The sequence below is a fragment of the Eptesicus fuscus genome, chromosome 1 (genome assembly GCF_027574615.1).
Source record: "Eptesicus fuscus isolate TK198812 chromosome 1, DD_ASM_mEF_20220401, whole genome shotgun sequence".
NCBI classification, from domain to species: Eukaryota; Metazoa; Chordata; class Mammalia; order Chiroptera; family Vespertilionidae; genus Eptesicus; species Eptesicus fuscus.
In genome coordinates, this window is record NC_072473.1 from 45,567,906 (window position 1) to 45,572,677 (window position 4,772).

At 44.2% G+C, this 4,772-nt stretch overlaps 1 pseudogene; it reads left to right on the forward strand.

Moving 5' to 3' along the window:
* Positions 1 to 3,328: 3,328 nt before the first annotated feature.
* Positions 3,329 to 4,441, forward strand: LOC103301872 (neurofilament light polypeptide-like; annotated as a pseudogene).
* The last annotated feature ends 331 nt before the right edge of the window (positions 4,442 to 4,772 follow it).

Sequence of the window (4,772 nt, forward strand, 5' to 3'; positions counted from 1 at the left end):
GTATTACATAAGTCTCCTTTTTCCCCCATTGACCAATCCCCAGCCACCCCCAAACCCCAGCATATGCCCTCAGTCCCCTATGGTCTGTGTCCTTTGGTTATGTTCAGATGCATGCATACAAGTCCTTTGGTTGAGCTCTTACCCCAGCTTTCCCTCATAGGTTGGACAGTCTGCTCGATGCTTCTATGACTCTGGTTCTATTTTTGTTCATCAGTTTATGTTGTTCATTATATTCCACAAATGAGTGAGATCATGTGATATTTATCTTTCTCTGACTGGCATATTTGACTTGGCATAATGCTCTCCATGTCCGTCCTTCTTGTTGCAAATGGTAAGAATTCCTTTCTTTTACAGCAGCATAGTATTCTATTGTGTAGATGTACCACAGTTTTTTAATCCACTCATCTGCTGATGGGCACTTAGGCTGTTTCCAAATCTTAGCTATTGTAAATTCTGCTACTATGAGCATAGGGGTGGATATATCCTTTCTGATTGATGTTTCTGTTTTCTTGGGATATATTTCTAAAAGTGGGATTACAGGGTCAAATGGGAGTTCCATTTTTAATTTTTTGAGGAAACTCCATACTGTTCTCCACAGTGGCTGCACCAGTCTGCATTCTCACCAGCAGTGGAAGAGGGCTCCTTTTTCTCCGCATCCTCTCCAGCACTAACTGATGGTTGATTTGTTGATAGTAGCCATTCTGACAGGTGTGAGATGGTACCTCATTGTTGTTTTGATTTGCATCTCTCCAAAGATTAGTGACTTTGAGCATGTTTTCACATGTCTCTTGGCCTTCTGTATGTCTTCTTTCAAAAAGTGTCTAGGTCCTATGCCCATTTTTGGATTGGATTGTTTATTTTCCTTTTGTTAAGTTGTATGAGATACCTATAAATTTTGGAGAGTAAACCCTTATCAAAAATAACATTGGCAAATATGTTCTCCCATGCAGTGGGCTTTCTTGTTGTTTTGTTGATGGTTTCTTTTGCTGTGCAGAAGCTTTTTTATTTTGATGTAGTCCCATTTGTTTATTTTCTCCTTAGTTTCTATTGCCCTAGAAGCTGTATCAGGAAATATATTGCTACAACAAATGTCTGCTATTTTGCTGCCGATGGCTTCTTCTAGAATTTTTATGTTTTCCCATCTTACGTTTAAGTCCTTTATGCATTATGTGTTTGATTTTGTGTATGGTGTAATTTCATGATCTAGTTTCCTTTTTTTTTTGCATATATATATATCTAATTTTTCCAGAACCATTTATTGAAGAGACTGTCTTGAGTCTATTGTATGCTCTTGCCTCCTTTGTCAAATATTAATTGAGCATAATGGCTTGGGTCGATTTCTGGGTTCTCTGTTCTATTCCACTGTTCTTGTGCCAGTACCAGGCAGTTTTGAGAACAGCGGCTTTGTAGTATAGCTTGATATCTGTTATTTTGATCCCTCCAACTTTGTTCTTCTTTCTCAAGATGGCTGTGGCTCTTCGGGGTCTTATTTTATTCCAGATGAATTTTTGGAGAGTTTGTTCTAGGTTTTTGAAGTATGCGATTGGTATTTTAATGGGGATTGCATTGAATCTATGGATTGCTGATAAAAACTCTCAGCAAAGTGGGAATAGAGGGATCATATCTCAACATAATAAAAGCCTTATATGAAAAACTTACAATCAACATCATATTGCAAGTATGGTTCATCAAAACTGAACCATTTCACCTAAGAACAGGAGCAAGAAAGGAATTCCCACTATCATCACTCCTGTTCGACATAGTACTGGAAGTGCTAACCATAGGGATCAGACAAGAAGAAGAAATAAAAGTCATCCAAATTAGAAAAGAAGAAGTAAAGTTTTCATTATTCGCAGATGACATGATATTGTACATAGAAAACCCTAAAGACTCTATCAAAAAACTACTAGAACTAACAAATGAATTTGGCAATGTAGCAGGATGCAAAATTAACACCCAGAAATCTATGGCTTTTTTATACACCAATAATGAACTTACAGAAAGAGAAACTAAAAAAAAAAAAATCCCATTTACCATTGCAAAAAACAATTAAGATACCTAGGAATAAATTTAATCAATGAAGTAAAGGACCTATACTCAGAAAATTACAGGATGCTGAAAAAAGAGATAGAGGAAGAGGTAAACAAATGGAAGACTATACCATGTTCATGGATTGGAAGAATCAACATCATTAAAATGTCCATAACCCAAAACAATCTAAACTACTAACTTTTAACACAATCCTTTCCAAGAAGTCTTGCTTGAGAATGTGTGTATAGTGTAGTGGGATAACTGCCACGTAGCTTGTTTCAAATAGAGATCACTTTCATACCATCTATATATACACTGAGTGGCCAGATTATTATGATCTCTGAACGCATAATAATCTGGCCTCTCTCTCTCTCTCTCTCTCTCTCTCTATATATATATATATATATATATATATATAGATATAGATATATACACACACACATATATATACATACACATACACTAATAAAAGAGAAAAATGCTAATTGACCATACCTTCACTATGCCCACAGCCAATCAGGAGTGATATGCAAATTAAGCCAACAAAGATAGAGGGTAAATTTGCATATGCAGGAGAGGTGGGCTGCGCCTGACACCACCAGCTGGGACCAGGCTGCCACTGGGGACCAGGTAGGCCAGGCGGGCAGTGCCTGATGCCACCCTCAGTGTCCAGTCCACCATCAGGGACCGGGCAGGCCAGGCGGGCAGCGCCTGACATCTTCTGCAGGGTCGAGCTGATAGGTAAGCGGGCGGGGGTGGGGGTAGTGCCTGACACTGCCCGCAGGGTCCAGGCAGCCATTGGGGTCGGGCAGTCCTGGCAGGCTGCGCCTGACGCCACCCGCGGTGTCCATGCAGCCATTGGGGACCAGGCAGGCCGGGCGGGCAGCACCCAATGCCGCCTGCTGGGTTGAGGCCATGATAGGTAACTGGGCAGTGGGGCGGGGGCAGTGCCAGACGCCGCCCGTGGTGTCCATGCCGCCATTGGGGAACAGGCAGGCCAGGCAGGCAGAGACTGATGTCGCCTGCTGGGTCGAGGCTGCGATATGTAAGCGGGTAATGGGGTGGGGGGGGGAGCAGCGCTTTACGCCGCCCACGGTGTCCAGGAAACCATCAGGACCCTGGGTAGGCTGGGGTGGCCAGGGTCTCTGGGATCACTGTCTGCCCCCGGGCCACCTGTGGACACCGGTGGAGCAGGCCAGGGTTGAACATTTTAATGAAAATGGGATGCCTGTGCCCTGGACCACTGCGCCTGTCCCTGGCTAGGAGAGGGCAGTGGGCAGTTAGTAGGCACCAGGGCTTGGAAGGGACTGGGAGCAACCTGCAGGCATGCTACCAGGAAGAGGTGCTGAACCATGATGACGCAGAGGGCTGGCTGATGGAGGCACACAAAGGTGCAGATGAGGTGGCTCTCGCTGGTGCTGAGCTTGAAAAGCCCACCAACAGCCTGATGAACTAAATCGCCTTTCTGAAGAAGGTGCATGAAGAGGAGATTGCTGAGCTGCAGGCGCAGATCCAGTATGCTCAGATCTCCGTGGAGATGGACATGTTTTCCAAGTCCGACCTCTCTGCTATGCTCAAGGACATCCACGCCCAGTATGAGAAGCTGGCTGCCAAGAACATGCAGAATGCAGAAGAATGGTACAACAGCTGCTTCACCATGCTGACCGAGAGCACTGCCAAGAACACCTACAAGGTGCGCACCACCAAGGAAGAGGTGTCTGAAAGCTGCTGTCTGCTCAAGGCCAAGACCCTGGAGATCAAAGCATGCCAGGGCATGAACTAAGCTCTGGGAAAGCAGCTGCAAGATCTGGAGGATAAGCAGAACTCTGATGTTAGAGCTATGCAGGACACAATCAACAAATTAGAAAATTAGTTGAGAACTACAAAGAGTGAAATGGCATGATATTTAAAAGAATACCAGGACCTCCTCAATATGGCTTTGGACATTGACATTATAGCTTACAGGAAACTCTTGGAAGGTGAGGAGACCCAGCTCAGTTTCACCAGCGTGGGAAGCATAGCCAGTGGCTACTCCCAGAGTTCCCAGATCTTTGGTCAATCTGCCTAAGGTGGTTTACAGACTAACTCCTACTTGATGTCCTCTTGCTCCTTCCCTTATTAATACACCAGCCACATCCAGGAGGAGCAGACTGAGGTGGAGGAGACCATTGAGGCTGCAAAATCCGAGCAAGCTAAGGATGAACACCCCTCTGAAGGAGAAGCTGAAGAGGAGGAGAAGGAGAAGGAAGTGGATGATGAAGAGGAAGGAGAGGAAGAGGACGAAGGTGCCAAGGAAGAATTTGAGGACACAAAGGAGGAAGGAAAAGGAGGTGAAGGCGAAGGGGAAGATGCCCAAGAAGCTGAGGATGAGAAGAAAGATGAAGGTGCTGGGGAGGAGCAAGCAACCAAGAAAAGATTGAGCCCCCCTTTCCTTAATTATTTCAGGAATAATCCTCCCGAAACCAGGTCAACCCTGTCATCAACCAAGCAGTTGAGTTCCTGATACTATATGAATTAAGAAGTCAATATATGTAACATTCTGAGGTGACTCAGGTTGGACATTAAATGTTGTGCTATGACTTTTCTCCTTATGCTGAGTATCTGTTTGTTTGCAGAGTGGCTTCTTGGCTTGCTGCCAGCCTGTGCATAGTTCATGCTTATGAGTTCAGGATCTATGACAATGTGAATAATTCAGATGTTTACAATAAAAACACATGAATACATGAATTCACTGATGTTAA